We start from the raw sequence: 17059 nt of genomic DNA, 5'->3' as shown, positions 1-17059 counted from the left end.
TTTAAATATTTTTATACTTTTTTATGTGGATTAAAATTTACAAAAGAAATGAAAAGTTTCGCTTTTTAAATAATTCATCAACAATCCTTCAATAGCAATGTTTTCTAATACATTTAAAATATACCAAACTTTCACTTACCCAGTTTGTAGAAATACATTATTATATAATCATGGAAGCGTTATCATGCTTAACCTCTCTGAACCTCAGGATCTTTGTGGTTCTTCTGATTCTAAGGGTAAGTTCTAATGCTCTCTTGTTTGCCTTTGTCTGTGCATAGGAAATAGTGAATACTTAATAAAAATGTAACAATATTCCCTAAGCTATTCTCTTTATGTTAAGATTTTAAAAAAATATTCTTACCATGATCTGGAATATTATTATGATGATCTGGACTAGTTCCTATGAAACAGTATTTCATTGAGATACATCCTTTTTAGAGTAGCAGATACACTAGAGGTTATCTGTGTGTGGTTTATTTTTCCTTTGTTATGTAATATTTTCTGTTTGTATGTGATTTTTAAAAAATGTACTACTGTTTTTTTTTATTAAGTTCCTGTCTTTTTTCATACAATTTAAAACAGGTTTCATTTTTTTATAACAGTTTTAGATTTATGGAAAAATGATAGTACAGAGTTCCCTTTTACTTCCTCACCCAGTTTCTCTTATTATTAGTATCTTAGAGTACGTACATTTATTGTAGTTAATGAATCAACATTGATACATTATTAACGTTCATATTTCCTCAGCTTTTACTTAATCTCCTTTCTTCATTCCAGAATCTGATCCAGGATAACGCATTACGTTTACTCATCATGTCTTCCTAGGTTCCTCTTGGCTGTGATAATTTTTTTTTGCATTTCTTTAATTATGAATGACAAGACATTTTCCCTCTCTTTACTGGCTCTCTATTTTTTTCTTTCTGTGAACTGCACATTTAAATTTTTTGCTTGTTTAAGAAAAGAAAATAAATCGAAATAAATCAGCGCAAAGGGTTAATTTCCTTTCCCAATCCATTAATACTATGCTGTCATGTCTTCCTTTCCCCTGTTCCCAGTTTAGATCACTAACTCAGGAGTGATGCTTGAGTCTTTAATGAAGTTGAATCCCTGCTCATTTTTTCCCTTTCCTTCTGCCACCTTTTCATCATCCAGTGATTCCTTACCTCTCTTTTCTGTGCACCTGCACCCTGGATACAGATTGTTTATCAAACAGATGTGTTTTTTTTTAAATTTTTAAAAAATTTTTATTGGGGAATATCAGGGAACAGTGTGTTTCTCCAGGGCCCATCAGCTCCAAGTTGTTGTCCTTAAATCCAGTTGTGGAGGGCGCAGCTCTCTAGTTGTGTGAGGGCTCAGTTGCAGTTTTCAATCTTAGTTTCACGGGGTGCAGTGCACCATTCGCACTCTAACCAACTGAGCCATCCAGCTGCCCCTCTGGCACCTCAGTGGCAGCTTGTTGTCTTCGATCTAGTTGTGGAGGGCGCAGCTCACTGGCCCATGTGGGAATCGAACCAGCAACCCCGTTGTTCAGAGCTCGAGTTCTAACCAACTAAGCCATCCGGCCGCCCCCAAAACAGATGGTTTTAAGTCAGCTTCTGAGTGAGCATTCTAGAGAAAAAATACTCAAAAAATAACAGAAAGGATTTCTGCAGATTACGTGGGAGAATGTTTGTAATTGTTTAGGAAAGGGTGTGCCCAGCAACTATCAATGCAGCCTGCCTTGTTCATCTGTTCTGTCTTTCCACCCAAACAGAAGAAATGTACTCTGACTTTTGCAGCTGAGCCATTTTGGTGGCATTTTCAGCCACCAAATTCATTTTTGTCAAGGTGAATTATCTGTCTCCATCCACTTTGGAGATATGTGTAATCAGTGGTACTACTGTTAGGTTCTTGATTAGGGAAATGCTGATTGCATTTTGTCCTGAATTAAATGACAGTATCAGAGAGTACAATGCACCGACAGCATGATTTTCTTTGCTTATGTATTTTTAAAAAACAGTTATTCAAAATCTTGTATACACAGAAGTTATTTGCCAACTAAGTTTTAGTAGGCGGCAGCTGCTGTTGTTTATGGGGACCTACAACGTTTCCCCGAAAATAAAACCTAGCCGGACCATCAGCTCTAATCGTCTTTTGGAGCAAAAATTAATATAAGACCGGGTCTTATATTAATTTTTGCTCCAAAAGACGCATTAACACGGTAATTTAAACCACAGACATGAAACAAAGTGTGTCCTTATATTGCAAAATGAGAAACTATTTTTTTAAAAAAAATAACAGCTTTATATAATTTACATACCATACAATTCACCCATTTAAAGTGTACAATTCAGTGATTATTAATATATTCACAGAGTTGAATAACCATCACCACAATCAATTTTAAAACATTTCTATCACCTCCAAAAGAAACGCTGTACCTGTTAGCAGTCACTTTTCATTTCCTTTACACCTCCTCTCAGTCCTAGGCAACCACTAATCTACTTTTTGTCTCTATAGTTTGCCTATAGTTTCATATAATTCGAATCATACAATGGGTGTTCTTTTGTGACCAGCTTCTTTCCCTTAGCATAATGTTTTCAAGGTTCATACATGTTGTAGCACGTATTATACTTCATCCTTATAATGGCTGAGTAATATTCCATGGTATGAATAACCACATTTTATTTATCCATTCATCAGTTTATGTACATTTGAATTTCCACTTTTTGGCTACCGTGAATAATGCTGCAATGAACATTTGTACAAGTTTTTGAGTGAATATATGTTTTAATTCCTTTTGGGTATATATCTAGGAGTATAATTGTGGTATAGTATGGTAATTCTATATTTAATCTTTTGAGCATCTGCCAGACTCTCTTCTAAAGTGTCTGCAGTATTTTACATTTCCAACAGTATAGGAGGGTTCAGATCTCTGCACATTCGTGCCAACATTTGCTGTTATCTGTCTTTTTGATTATAACCCATCTTAGTGGGTGTGAAGAGGTATCTCATTTTGGTTTTGATTTTCATTGCATTGTCTTAATTTAACCTGTGTTTATTATAATTGTGTGGAAGGAAGACATTTTCCTTGACCCTTATAGATTTTTCTGCCTGGTCTAATAATTAAATGGACATGAGACAGATTAATAAGAGAAAATAACCGAATTTAATGGTATACGTACCTATGGGAACCCCACATACATGAGAGGTTCAGAAACAGAAAGTTAAAATAAGGTCTATATGGCATTCTGAGTTAGGGATGAGGTAAGGAGCCGGAGGCTTCAGAGGGGAGGAAGGTCATTCTCAGGACAATAAGAGCTGATGTTCAGTCATTAGATGTTTGACCCGCCCTATAGATAGGTCACAGCAAGTTACTTCTGGTGATAATCCTTTGTATGGGCAAGGCCCCAGTTTAAATTCTTTAAGGGAGAGGTAAAAGTTTCTCTTGGGCCCGCAGGGCCTCAGTTGCCTTTGGCTCAAAATAATCCACATGCCAAAGTAGCACATCTTGGGGAGGCCAGTTCTGAACCCCGTCATTATTAATAGACTATTTCTTAGAACAGTTTTAGATTTACTGAAAAATTGAACCAATAGTAGAGAGTTCCCGTATGATCCCCGCCAGTTTCCCTTATTAGCATCTTACATGAGTATGCTACATTTGTTGTAATTAATGAACCTATATGGATACGGTATTATTACCTAAAATCCAGTTTATTCAGATTTCTTTATTTTTTACCTGATATCTTTTTTCTGTTTCAAGTTTCCATCTAAAATTCCATATTACGTTACTTGTCATGTCTCCTTAGGCTCCTCTTAGCTATAACAGTGTGGCACACTTTGATTGTTTTTGATGACTTTGACATTTTTGAGGAGTACCGGTCAAATGCTTTGTAGGATAACCCTCTATTGGAATTGGATTCTTTTCTCATGATTAGACTAGGGTTATTGGTTTTGGGGAGAATGGCACAGATAGCGCCATTCTCATCACATCATATCAAGGCTACATACTATCAATATGATTTACCAGTGTTGATAATGACCTTGGTCACTTGGCTGAGGCACTAGTTGTTAGATTTCTCCACTGTGCAGTCTCTCTTCCTGCTTTTTTCTTATTCTGTTGTTGAGCAGCTTAGCATGTGCTTATTATCCATTTGTATATCTTTGAAGAAAGGTCTGTTCAGATCCTAAATTTTAAATTGGGGTTTAAAAAATACCCATTTTTAAATTGGTTTGTTTTTATTATCTAGTAGTAAGAGTTCTTTATATATTCTAGATACAAGTCCCTTATTAGATTAGATCTATAATTTGCAAATATTTTCTCTTATTCTTTGGGGTGTTTCATTACTTTCTTGATGGTGTCCATTGAAGTATAAAAGTTTTAATTTTGGTGAAGCCAAATTTATCTCTTTCCTTTTGCTGCTTGTGTCATATCTGAGAAGACTTTGTCTAATCCAAGGTCATGAAGATACTTGTATATGCTTATATTTTCTTCTAAAAATTTTATAGTTTTAACTGTTTTATTTAGATATTTGATCTATTTTGGTTTAATTTCTGGATATGATACTAGAGGAGTCCAAGTTCATTCTCGTGCATATGGAAATCTAGTTGTCGTAACACAATTTTTTAAAGAGACAATTCTTTCCCCATTGATTTGTCTTGGCAACTGTGATTTTTAAGGTTCAGTTGAACATGGGAAATAATATAGCATATGTATTTTTTTATGCTTATGAATTAGATCTTTTTATTATGAAGAATTTATGGGGAGAATTGATGAAATTGAATGACAGCTAATGATTAGGCAGAAGGAATGTATCAATGTTAGCTTCCTGATTTGGATGATGTTTTGAGATTATTTAGGAATTATGCAATGAATGATTCAGGGTCTTGGACACCATGTTGACAATTTACTCCCAAATTATTCAGAAAAAATAAAAGGACCCTTTACTATACTTGCAGATTTGGGGAAAGATTGAGATTATTTCAATTGTCTTTAAAAAGTGGGGGAAAGTCTCCTTCTGGAAGTTACATTTCAGCAAGAAGAGACAAAATAAGTAAAATATGTAGTCTATAAAATGATTATAGGCTTGAGCCCTGGGGCACTCCCACAGTTAAAAATTAAATAGCAGAGAAAGAGCCAGCCAAGGACTGAAAAGAAGCATTTAGCATCTTAGAAGAGAGACTATAGTTTGCTCCTACTTCTGTAAAAACATTATTTGTGTGAAAGAACAGTAGTGTGAACTTTCACTCAACTACTACTCTCTTACTATGAAAAAGAGACAAAAATAAGCTGAAGAAAGAAAATTCCAGTTATACTCTGCAACCCTGAATATACTGAGTGAGACCTCGGTTTTGACGATTTCTCCGTGCTGTCCATGCTGTGATGCCTTGTGGATCACTGACGACCCTCGTTGCGCATGTGACAGCTTGAGTGATGTCATCTTGCAGCAACACGTTGCGCGATATACCACAGGTGTTAACTGCTTTTGGGGTTTTGCCATCGTTACACCAGTAGCGGCTATTGATCTGAAATATCCCATAATCAGTGCTCTTGCTTCCAGGATTATAGTTTGTAGCTTGTGTGTTATAACTGCTCTTGCTTCCAGGATTGTAGTTGGTAGCTTGTGTGTTATAACTGCTTACCCGTTGGGCCAAACACACCCCGTTTACCAGGCTGATTCCCTTGAAGCCATCCATTTCAGAGCTCTGGCAAACTCACATCTTTCATAGACCTTGCCCTGGACGGTGACAGAAAGGCAGAGAAGCCCCAGAATAAGGAGAGACTTCACATTGAATGGGAAGTCAGACCGCTTGGCTGACCAGGGTGTGCTGGCCCAAGTAACATGTGTATCTTAATACATACATTATTAGTAACTCTACTCAAAATTATTTGTAGTTTGCTGAAGTGTGATAGAACTTGCAGAGGCTTTCGCTATAGTTAGAGAAAACCGAAAATGATTCAGGAAACAATAATACCAAAAATATAAATCACTCTGCTGACCACTTACCACAACTATAGACTCAATTTGGTTCTTGCGAAACCTTTTCAGGAGAGAATTTTTGCCTTTAGAATCTTCTATTTTAGCACACAATTATTTCAGTGACAAAGGGAAGTGTTATCAGAACTGGGAGCAAATTGTTCTTCAGCTTATTCCCGAGTTTAGTTGATGGTCATTCTGGACTTTTAGCATTGTCATCACTTGCCGATTACTCTTCTCATATGTGCCTGCCCCAAATCTTCATAGATTGGAAGATCACCAGTAGAAAGAGTTTTAGAGGAGTGGAGGTGGGGTCCAAGGGTTTGAAGTGGTTTAGGATAACAGCTATAAGGATAGAGCAGGTGAAAATAAGAAAAATACAGGATTAGGGGTCAAGTGTGGTCTGAGAAAATTGGAGTGAGAGTGTTAGATATAGAAGCAGCATAATGGAGCCTCAATGGCTTCTTTTGCTTTACCGGAAGTCATGAGTTAAAACGCTCTGTGGTCTGATGAGATCACCTGGACAGGGTCTGTCTGAATTTAGCTATTCTGGAGTCTAGAAAAGAATTGGCTACCAGCATAATTTTTATGGGCACTCAGTATTTTGTCAGCCCCCCCACCCCTCATTTTCTTTTCTTTCTGTTTTTTACTTAGACATGTCTCTATTCTTCCTTGATTATGCCTTAAACTTACAGGCTTAAGATATAAAAGAGAATGAGATTCATGTTTTTAACCACTTTCTGTGCAGCTAGCATTTAGGTGGTTCTGTGGTACACTTGAGAGATATTTCATATTCTTACTGCTTTCCAGGAGCTTTGAGTCTATTTGAAGGAATTTTAACCCCTTGTCCTAGAGATATGTTAGCTAATGTTCGTAATGTGATAATGCTAATTCAAATAATTTTTAGGATGATGCAAGATACTCGTATAATTGAGTATCTGAATTTAATAATGACGTAACATTAGAAACCCAAATAAATGGCCCCTGACTACCTTTCCTCTTTTTTCAGAGTCAATTTGTGTGAGAAATATACAGAAGTTTTCTTGGATGGTTTTGCTGCTTAGTTCTGTTGTTAACAGCTAGTTTCTCCAAAATGTGTCCTTAGGATCATTTTTTTTTTCTTCCCTCTTCCTTTTCTGCAGTATACCCCTTCTCAGTAATGTATACTTGAGTGAAATGACCAGTTACTTAAGATACACACATTATTTACCAACGCTGTGAATAAATCTCAGAATAAAAACTAGATACTAATTAGCTATGTAGTTTTTATTATTTTCCAGTGACTTTTCATATTCTTCCTTACAATGTAGAGTCAAAGGCTGGAATATTTCTCTTGGGTTCCTTGTTACCTAAGATCAAGTCCACATCTTAGTTTCATTTCCTAAAACTCCAGTTGAACAGCTCTGAATTAAGCTTTTCTTAATTTCTCTCCTGTGAACATCCAGCCCAGGGATCAAATGCTGCTGTTCTACAGGCTTCCCCTTGGTATAGAGCAGTCTTGTCTCTCTCTCTCCCCACCTCAGTCTTCCATAGTTTATGTAAAAGTCTCCAAAGTTCCTCACTACCCTGGAGAGTGCTAGAAGCAAGAGGGTCTTATTTCCCAATTTGGCTCCTACTATGGAGCCACTCAGGTCCTGCCTTTATGACAACATCAGTGTTGTTGTTAGCATCTCAGAAATAAAAGCCAACAATAATGTTTTTGCTTTATGATTACTCCAGGAGGGAGTCACCTTGGTTTTTCTTTGAGAAATTCTGTTTCTCTTTTAAGCAAAATGTTCTTTCATTAAATTGAACATTCTGCTGTATTCTACCCCACTTGCTAGCGGAGACCGATAATGAAAGGTAGTGGGATCTGACCAAGTGGGACTTTTCAGCCCGTGTTCTTTCATTCCGCATTCCACCCCCCTCCCCCGCCCCCAGCGCACCTATTTCTCCTGATTGCTTTATTCACTTGCTTTATTCACGTCTTAGAGGTAATTTCTGCCTGCTAATATTATTTATATTTTCTCAGCAGTGTATGTCTATTATGATCAAAGGAAGGTGGGCCATTATGGTGTAACATTCCCTACAAAGTACTTGAATAATATGACAGGTTTTTTTGAAGCACCATTGTTACAAAGTACTGTTGTAACTAGTCATCCAACTTTAGGATCCCTGGACATTTAAACTGATCCCTGGACATCTGTTGACTGAGCATAAATGAATCAGGAGGTTTAGCTAAAATTAAAAATGGCAAAGTTTCATTCAAGGGTCTTAGGATTTGCAAATCAAAAACACTACCAGGTAACACCCAGATGTTCTGAAGAAAAAAGAAAAGTTGAGAGTTCTTACAGTAAAAAATACATTCTTGAGAAGAGTCAGTCCTGCGTTCTTAGCTTCTGGAGATGGTAATCTTCCAGATGTCTGGTGGTCTGAATAATAGATGTTAGGTGGTCTAGACATGTGAACATTCTTCCCTAAGTTTCAGAGGGTTATCTCCAGGATTTATATGCAGTCCCAGGAAAAGGGACTATGTGGCAGGCCTGACAAAGTCAGTGACTAAAAGTAACCTACGCACAGGATGATCTGATCATAAATTCCTAACCAGGGAGGTCATGGTGGGGAGTCACGTCCTCAGGAGAGGTTAATCTTTATCTTAAGCAAGCCCTGTCCATTATTTTGTGCATCTAAGACAATATACCCTTGGAATGACAGTTACTTTTCCAGACCCCTCTGAGGCTTACTCACCTGTACCTGTTCCCCTATAACCATCTCTATTTACTGTTAAGTATTCAATGTTAATTATCCTTTCCCTGCTAATGTAAAACAAGTATGTAGCTTTCCATTAGAGATTTCTCCGCTTTGTTTTCTCCCTCCTCCTTAATCTTAACCACCAATGGATTTCATGTTTTTCTCCTTTGATTCTAAATGTATAAAATGAACTGCAAAACTGTCATTCTCTGGAGCATTTTTCTCAATTCCTTTGAGATTTTGCTTCCAGGCTGATCCTCAGTATTTTTGGCTCAAGTAAATGCTCATAAAATTTTTCTGTAAGTTTGGACTTTTTTTTGCCAACAGATGCACAGCTGAAAAGTTCAAAAGTTTAAGTCCTCAGGCTAGTTAAAGTAAAATAAAATCTATTCCTTATACTTCAGCCCATTTGGTCTGAACCAGTTTTATCAGGCTGACGACACAAACTCCATTCTAAGTTAGCTATACTGACTTCATCGTGTTCTCTTCAGTCATTCTTTTCATCTAAAACCACACATATCACTCTCCCTCTTGACCTACCAATCGTGCCCACAAAAATTCTAAAGGCAGTTTGGCACTCACCTAGCACAAATCTTTAGTTTCTCAATTTATTTTGGCTGGAGAGGCCCACTGCTTTACACAGAGTTCTCTCTTCTATATGAGACAGAATCTGCTGTGCAGTCTTAAAAAAGGAAATAAGAAATGTCCCAAAATAACTTGTTTTACATGAAGTATTTTCTGGGGGGCTTCAAAAGAGATTACAATTGATTAGGGTGAGATTTTCCTGTGGATTACCTACCTTGCCTGGCTGAAATGTTATCCAGTTGCATTGTATCAGAAGTTGAAGCTCTGTAACTGCCCCAGTACTGTTTTATTTGATTAATTCAACAATGAATATATAACATCTCTTAATGATATGGAGAGCTTGACCTTGAAAACTGCATTCTTTCTTTGCATCTAGCTCTGATCAGTAAAAATCCTGTTTCACACTTTGAAATGGTACTAATCTCTCCATCCTCACTCAGCACTAGACCAGAGTTAGAATGCTAATGTTAGCAAAAGAAAAGGAATAATACCATTTTTTTCTTTTTCCATTTAAAAAAAATCTTGGTACTTGTTGCCAAAGGACTACTTTAGTACATTGTTAAAATGTAAAAGCTTAATTAGTTCTGGGCAGTGCCTGCATCTGTTTAATTTTAGCAATAAATCTTAATTAAATCTTTAAAAAAAATCAGCTCAGATATTTTCTTTCAACCTATAGAAATACAACAGCTCTTCATATTTGGCAAGGATTCTGCTGATGAGTTTTTTCATCAGTATGCTTATAAAACAACTCCTTTCAATAAAGCTGTTTTATAACTGAGAGGAACACATAGAAGGGTGTGTTTGGTCCTCAGGGGCCTTTGTGCCCTGCCTGCAAATGTAAGTTCTGGGCCGAGGATCACGTGTTTGGGGGCAGGACCCTGCCTGCTGTTTGTTCTTGGTGATCTAATGTGGCCTCCTCTGGGAAGATGACTGTCCTTGCCTTTGGGGTTGGGAACATTTGAAATCCCGTGCATTTTAAAATTGATTCTTGAACCCAACATCTCAGTTGACACAATATTATTTAGAGTATGTATTGTTTAAGAGAGTTGGAGGAATTTTGCCTATTAAAATCATAGTCCAGATAGTCTTGAAATTCTGAATGAAGGATTCAACAATGACATTGTAGCAGTTATTCTCTAAAGCCCCATGAAAATGTCTTTTGGTGCTCCTTTTGACTGTGGTGCAAAAGACTTTTTATGGCTGGCCCTCCTTTTGGAAAGCAGCTGCCACCCTGCAGATCTCATTGTTACACTGCTGACCTTTGTCGTAAGGAATGCCCCTGGAGGAAACAGCCTCCTAATTGTTGTTCTTAATCCTCTATGAAGTTTGTGATGTGTCCTTTCAAGTTACTTTTGATTTCTTAAATTTACTTTGCTTGTATTTAATTGGGGGCTCCATCTTTTTAGTTTTATCCGGAATTGTCAGTGCGGAGTGCCTGGTAGGTGGTAAAAAGAAATTCCCCTTCCTCTGTTATCCTGTTCTGCGGGAAGCCTTTGTGGTTTAGATTCACAATTTCCCATAGTGGCTGCTGTAGTTGTCTCCTCCCTCTGTACCCTTCCCTCCCCACCACTCTAGCTCTTCCCTGTCCCTCCCCATTCCTGTATCACTTGCCCCACAAATGCCCTTATGATTGCTGGAGGCTTTTTGCTGGAGGTTGAGTGTGCTGTCCGGTAAGTATCGTTCCTGTGGTAAAACTCGGAGGGGTGGAGGAATGTAGGGAACTGGTCAGTCTGTGAAGTGTTGCTTTTAACAGCAACAGGTTAAACTTTGAAATGGAAGTTTTAGGACTCTTAACTTTCAGGAGGCTTCTTTCATGCTGACTTGTTTCTGCTCTTCCCTTCTCTGTTTCAATTATTAAGGCTTCGGTAATTTGATTTTTAGGATTGGTTTTGAAAAAAACAAAACACATTCTCATAGATTTTCTTGAGCTTGTTAGAATTGAAGGCAAGGGTTATGAGTTTAGTATTTTAAATTTCCTTCAAACAGAAGGTTATTTGTGATTTCTTTATACTTATTTTCAGCATTAACACGCTGATAAAAGTAATAACGAAAAAAGATCTTATTTTGTGGCTAAGGTGGGAAGTAGCATTTACTTCCAGAACCAGAATGATTCATTTTTCCTCTCAGCTGAATGTTGTTGGTAAAATTCTGTAAGATTTTGGCAATGTTGTCAAGTCTGGGAAATGGTTTGCTGAGTACTTCAGGATAACAGATGCTTCTGGGCATTATTTTTGGGAAGTTAAATAGATTTATTTGTTCATTAGCACCTGCTGCCTTGAGGTGTGAGAGCTGTAATCCTTTTGAAAGTAAAATATTTAATATTTGGTGTTCAGATTGAGTCAAATATCACTTTCATATCATTCTGTTTCCTTAGATTGTATGTTTTGATCCTCATTTGTGTATTATTATTATTTTTACACAGAATGGATGATACTCTGGTATTTCAAGGAATTATAAATTGGAGTCTTGGGTTCTCCAGAAGTACCTGCTAATTAAAAGCCATTTTCATGGTAGACATTGTGAGGGGAAACTTCGTGGGATTTTATTGCCGTTCAACTGAGTCACTTAATTCAAGTGATAGTTGCACTTGTACAGTAGTGATGTCTTGAGCTCTTACTATGTGGCATGTACTAGTTCCTATGCTAAGTGCTTTGCTTCCAATTCCTACTATAACCCTGCCAGGTAGGTAGTATTAGCCAGCCCTCTGGGAAGCAGTCATGCGTAGGTAGAAAGAACACAGGGTATTGTTTTCTGAAAAATGAGGAAAATAATCCCGGCATGATTGATTAATTGTGAGAATTAAAGGCTGTATACCATGTATTCGGTGCCTCACACTGAGTTGGTGTTCACTGAGTGGTGGCTACTATTATAATCTTACAGCAATTTGCCGAAGGCGTCTCAGGTATAAGTGGTAGAACTAGGATTTGAACTAGCTCAAAACCTGGAGTCTTGTAGCATGTTTGAGTATTGTGAAGGCTTTTAGAGTAGATTTCAGTGGATCTCTGCCCGTCCTTCCACCTCCTGACCCCACAGAGGAGGCATTCTTCATAGCTGCGCTTCTTTTCTTGGTGTCTTCTGTCACCTTCCCAGTCATGTGCTTGGTCTCACACTGGAGTTGCTGTGCTATTCAGTACCAGTGTTCTCCCAGCAGAAATGAGTCAAGTGGGTACAGTCAGTGGCTTGCATTTCTATTTCCCTCTTGTTTAAGAGCTATCATGATTTCGTTATTATTTGTGCTGAAATAATTTGGGTAGTGGTGTGTTTATAATGATTCACAAATAGTGCATTGAAATTAATCATTGCACTATTGCAATCAAGCATTGAAATTAAAAAAAGCCTTAGAGGTTTAAAAAATTAGGAAAGAAAAAAACCCCTGGTTCTAAGTTATTGAACCAGAAGATAATATAGGGCAATTTTATGGAACTCTTAGTTATCCTTTTGCTATCCTGGGACCGAATATAATTGCAATTGATCCTCTTTCCTTTAACCACTGCTGTCACTAGTTTGGTGGAATTAGCAATATGTTTGAGAAAGAATGTTGTGTTTGTCCTACTGGCCATAAAGTAGAGTCTTTCTTCCACAGACCTTTTGAAAACACAAGGTATGAATTAGGTATGATATGATTTAGGCAATAGATTCAGGGAAGAGATAGAGAGATGACTGGCCATGCTTATAATTGAGTTATCTCTAAACTGAAAAATGTGTTTCACAAAACTTAGTTCTTCATTTATTCTTTTATTTAACAAGTATTGAGCATCTGTTGAGTGTAAAGCAATGTAACTTTCTGCATTGTGTGGACAGAAGAGGCCACATGTTAAACCTGACAAGCTCAGGAGACTGAAAAATAACCACATAGGATGGTGTGAACCTAAAAATTCCTAACTAAGGTGGACCATGGTGGGAAGTCACATCTTTAGTCTGTAGTTTCCTTTACAAAGGTCAGTCTGTACCTTAAGTGAGCCTGTCTATTGTCTTTTTGCACCTAAGATAACATCCTTGGAATGTCAGTAATCCCTTTTTCCAGACAAGAGCAGGAAACTATAGAATCCCTCATTGCTATTCTTGTCCCCTGATGACCATCTCTACGTGCTGTAAAAAGTGAACTATTAACTGTCCTGTACCCACCTATGTGAAAGAAGTACCTGTCTCTCTAATTTACTTTTATCCAATCCCAGAGATTTCCCCGCTTTGCTTTCTCCCATCCCCTTAATCTGCCACCAGTGGATTTCATGTAACCCTCCTCCTTTGATTCTACCTATAAAATAAGCTGCAAACTGCTATTTTGCGGAGCATTTTCTCAATCAGTTGAGATTTTGCTTCCTGGCAATTGTCATCAGTTTGGCTCAAATAAAATCTTATAAGCTTTCTCTTAGGCTGGATGTTTTTTGTGTGACAATTCTATTCTAATAAAATACTGATGTACAATTTAAGTGCTGATTAATAAAGGAGGGAGACATTAAATCTAAATTGGTGGGAAGTGGTATTTAGACAATCCTTTGGGAAATAAGTTGATATAAATGACTACTCCTTGCTGATAGGGTATGACTATCATTAGTCTATTACTATAAGTTGCCAACAGAATGGCTAGTTCAAACAGGTTTGCTGAGTGGAAAGGATTACTAGTATAGGTGCAACTGGGAAGATGAATGGGGAAGACAAACACAAATCTTTTTTTGTGTTTTAAGGGGAGTGGTGGTAGATGAAGTTGGAAATGAGCATGATTGTTAAGATTGTAGAAGACCTTTTAAGGCCGAGGAGTTTTGACAATAATTTGTCACTGAAGTTTTCTGAGCCCAAAAGTGGTTGATCAGAGTTTGCTTTTGGCAGTATTTTATAGATAGGATTAAAAAGGGAAGAACAGTTTGGAAGTTATTATAATACTCCAGATGAATTTCACTGAGAATACATTATTTTTAGATTACATTTTCCCTCATTTTGATATTGCTTTGGGTTTGTACTGTCAATTATAGTTTAATCTTATGGAATTTTTACAGTAAGTTATGTGTGTATGAGAGAGAGAGAAAGGGAGAAGGAGGGAAGAGAGAATGGAAAGAGGGGATGGTTAGCCATCATAATCATAGCTACTATTTATGGAGATCCTGTTTTGTACCTTGCCCTAAGTATTTTGCATATATAATTTGTTGAATACTCTCAACAATTTATTATAGGGAGTAAATTATATGAAAGTGATGGAGCAGGATTGGAGTATAGATTCATCTTATGCTTCATCATCATCATCATCATCAAAACATTTATGCCTCACTTAGTAAGTTACCAGATACTGGGCTAATTATACATATATTATACGTTATTTCAGTAATCTGCATAGTAATCAACCTATGAGACAGATCTTATTTATTAATCCCATTTTGCTGATGTAGTCGTACCTCAGACTTCAATAACTGATTCAATAACATGGTCAAGATGACACAGTTGTTAGGTGGTAGAGTCCAGGCGTGTTCTACTTTGCTCACTCTGGGTCCCTAAGTTGTCTAATTCCCAGAATGTTCTTTGGGAATGGTACACCGTGGATCTCCACTGTGAGCATGGTGTTTCCTGAGGTTATGCAATATGGTTGGCCCTGCAGAGACTGCACTTTTAACTACTATGTTCATTCTGCTATCATGCTGCCTCCCTTAGAAGTCAGTAAATTATCTATACAGATCTGGATCTTTATGATAAGGGGCTAAGTGGCCTCCAGCTGTTATTTCTTAGTTCTTAAAGTTTGTCAGTTATAACAAGGAAAACATGTCTTCTCATCTTTCTTTTTTTTTTCTCCCTAACTGGTTTTGGACAAATTTGTTGTAAATGACAGTTTTCTAAGTTCTCATAAAAGGAAAAATAAAGCTTTCTGTTCTTTATCAGTGTACAATTCTTCTTCTTGTACATGATGTAATAATTTGAAGCTGCCAAAGTCCAACCCTCAGGAAATTGTTTGAGTTGAGTAACTGTATTCACTGGGGAGTCTGAGATAACCAACCCATAAATCTACAAATAACTTAGGCTTTTTTATGGTTGTAGATGTTTATCTGTCTTCATTTTCAAGCTTGAATCAGAAGCAAATATTGATTCAATTGATGTAGTCTCCATTAGAAAAAGTGGCCTGCAGTCTCCCAAGCTGAATATAAACATTTTGGGTGCTCTTTAAGGAGAGTCAGAATAGAGCAGGATGTTCGAATTGGTTATTCTAGGTACTTATCCCATCACATAGAACGTTTTCTCTTTCAGTTAAGCTTTTAATGACTCAGTGTCTATTATTTTCAACCTCTGTTTGGAATACAAAGATGTCCTTAAGGAATATATGATGCAGTCCATGTACACAAATAACTGTCCCATGGCGGATGGTGGGAATGCTGTGATCTAAGCCCCACATGCACTGAGAGCACCGAGGAAGGTGAAATAAATGAAGAAAATGGAAAGGTGCGAGAAGGAGAGACTCTGAGAAGGCTTTTGATGCAGCTGCTCCTTGTATGATAGTTATGATATTTAAAATGAAGAACAGGAGAAGAAAGGCACTGCAGATGGACGCACTGTTAGAGCCCTGAGGAGGTAGAGTACAGAGCATGTTCATTATACAGAAAACAGTCCAGTTTACCTGGAGTGGAGGTTGAGTGAGGGGTACATATTAGGTGCTCAGTGAAATGTCTGATCAATGAGTGAGTGAGTAGAAGATGTAGCTAAAAATGGAGGTAATGTCTAACGATTCTCAAATTTGTGTAGGGTGTAGACATTTAATTGTCTTACAAATTAGTAATTTTACTGGTAAAATATGTGAATATAGAAAATAGGCAATATAAAATCACAATCAAGAACATGAGTCAATAAGAAAAAAGAGCTGTCAAAATAGGTCTGATTGACTGCTTTGGGTTTTTAATTTTCTTTAAGTTTGCTATTTGTTCATGTTTTTGCCCCGTTAGCAGGTAGAATAAGTGGACAAGAAAAAATTATAGACGAGAAACTTGTGAAAAATCCATCCATTATTATCTCCCATTGTGAATGAGAAAAATACCATTTTTCTCTAGCTGAAAGCATGTCCCCCTCTGGGAGCCATTGAAGATTTTTGAAAGGGGAGTGACATGGTATTTTAGGAGTCGTCTGGTAGTCACGTGTAGGAGTGGAGGCCTGCCAGTGAGTGAGTCAGGTGGTGAGGATCTGAAACGCAGTAGCGGCAGCAATGAGAATTGAATAAAAGGAAATAGAAATTCAAACCTGGCCCCCTATTTCTAAATAGGAAATAGTTATCTATTAAACAGTGTTCATATCGTTAGTCTATTAGATGTCTCATGATTGGTTACCTCTGGTCCAGAGTCCTTTCATTCTATTTTTGGGGAAAATGAGTTTAAATCCCAGTTTTAGTTTTACTTCAAATAAGGGAATTATAAATTATAGATAACTTATCTATGAATTATAGATAATTTAGAAAATAGAAAAAAGAATCTGTAATTCCATCACCTAATGAGAGCCCTGGTTTTTTATTTTATTTTATTACATTTATCCTTTATCTTGTAGATTTAAAGACTTTTGTGGTAAAGCAAGCTCTAAGAAACAGGTTACTGAACTAATAAAACATAACCCATGAACTACTATTCTGTGATGTTAAACATAGTAAACCCAGAGTTTTGACATGAAGCCTTCATTGGACTCTAGTTGACCAGGATCACAACCTAGATCAGTGTCTCCTGTTTTCCTGAAAATTTTAGTCCACTTACCTTTATATGCATGGATATTAATCCCTGACATTCCTCTATTCTCCACTGGGACCAAGGTTCCATCTCCTTCAGTAAGTT

General features: G+C 37.1%; 1 protein-coding gene and 1 pseudogene across 5 annotated transcripts in view; one reads left to right on the top strand and one right to left on the bottom strand.

Annotated features, from left to right (window-relative positions):
* Positions 1 to 17059, top strand: part of USP54 (ubiquitin specific peptidase 54) — a 117954-nt gene that overhangs the window by 25431 nt on the left and 75464 nt on the right. The window contains exon 1 of one of the 5 annotated variants that reach the window (XM_033129887.1): positions 10826 to 10942. The exons of 3 other annotated variants lie outside the window; for them this stretch is intronic. The gene's annotated coding sequence lies outside the window, so the exon portion shown is untranslated. Of the gene's footprint in view, positions 1 to 10825; positions 10943 to 17059 lie in introns of those variants that run through there. One more of the 5 variants, XM_033129885.1, reaches the window with a different exon arrangement.
* On the bottom strand, positions 5290 to 8708 carry LOC117035867 (lysozyme C-like; annotated as a pseudogene).

This window comes from Rhinolophus ferrumequinum, chromosome 16 (assembly GCF_004115265.2).
Source record: "Rhinolophus ferrumequinum isolate MPI-CBG mRhiFer1 chromosome 16, mRhiFer1_v1.p, whole genome shotgun sequence".
Taxonomy (NCBI): domain Eukaryota; kingdom Metazoa; phylum Chordata; class Mammalia; order Chiroptera; family Rhinolophidae; genus Rhinolophus; species Rhinolophus ferrumequinum.
Note: the sequence above shows the minus strand (reverse complement) of the source record. Positions and strands in the feature narration are given on the sequence as shown.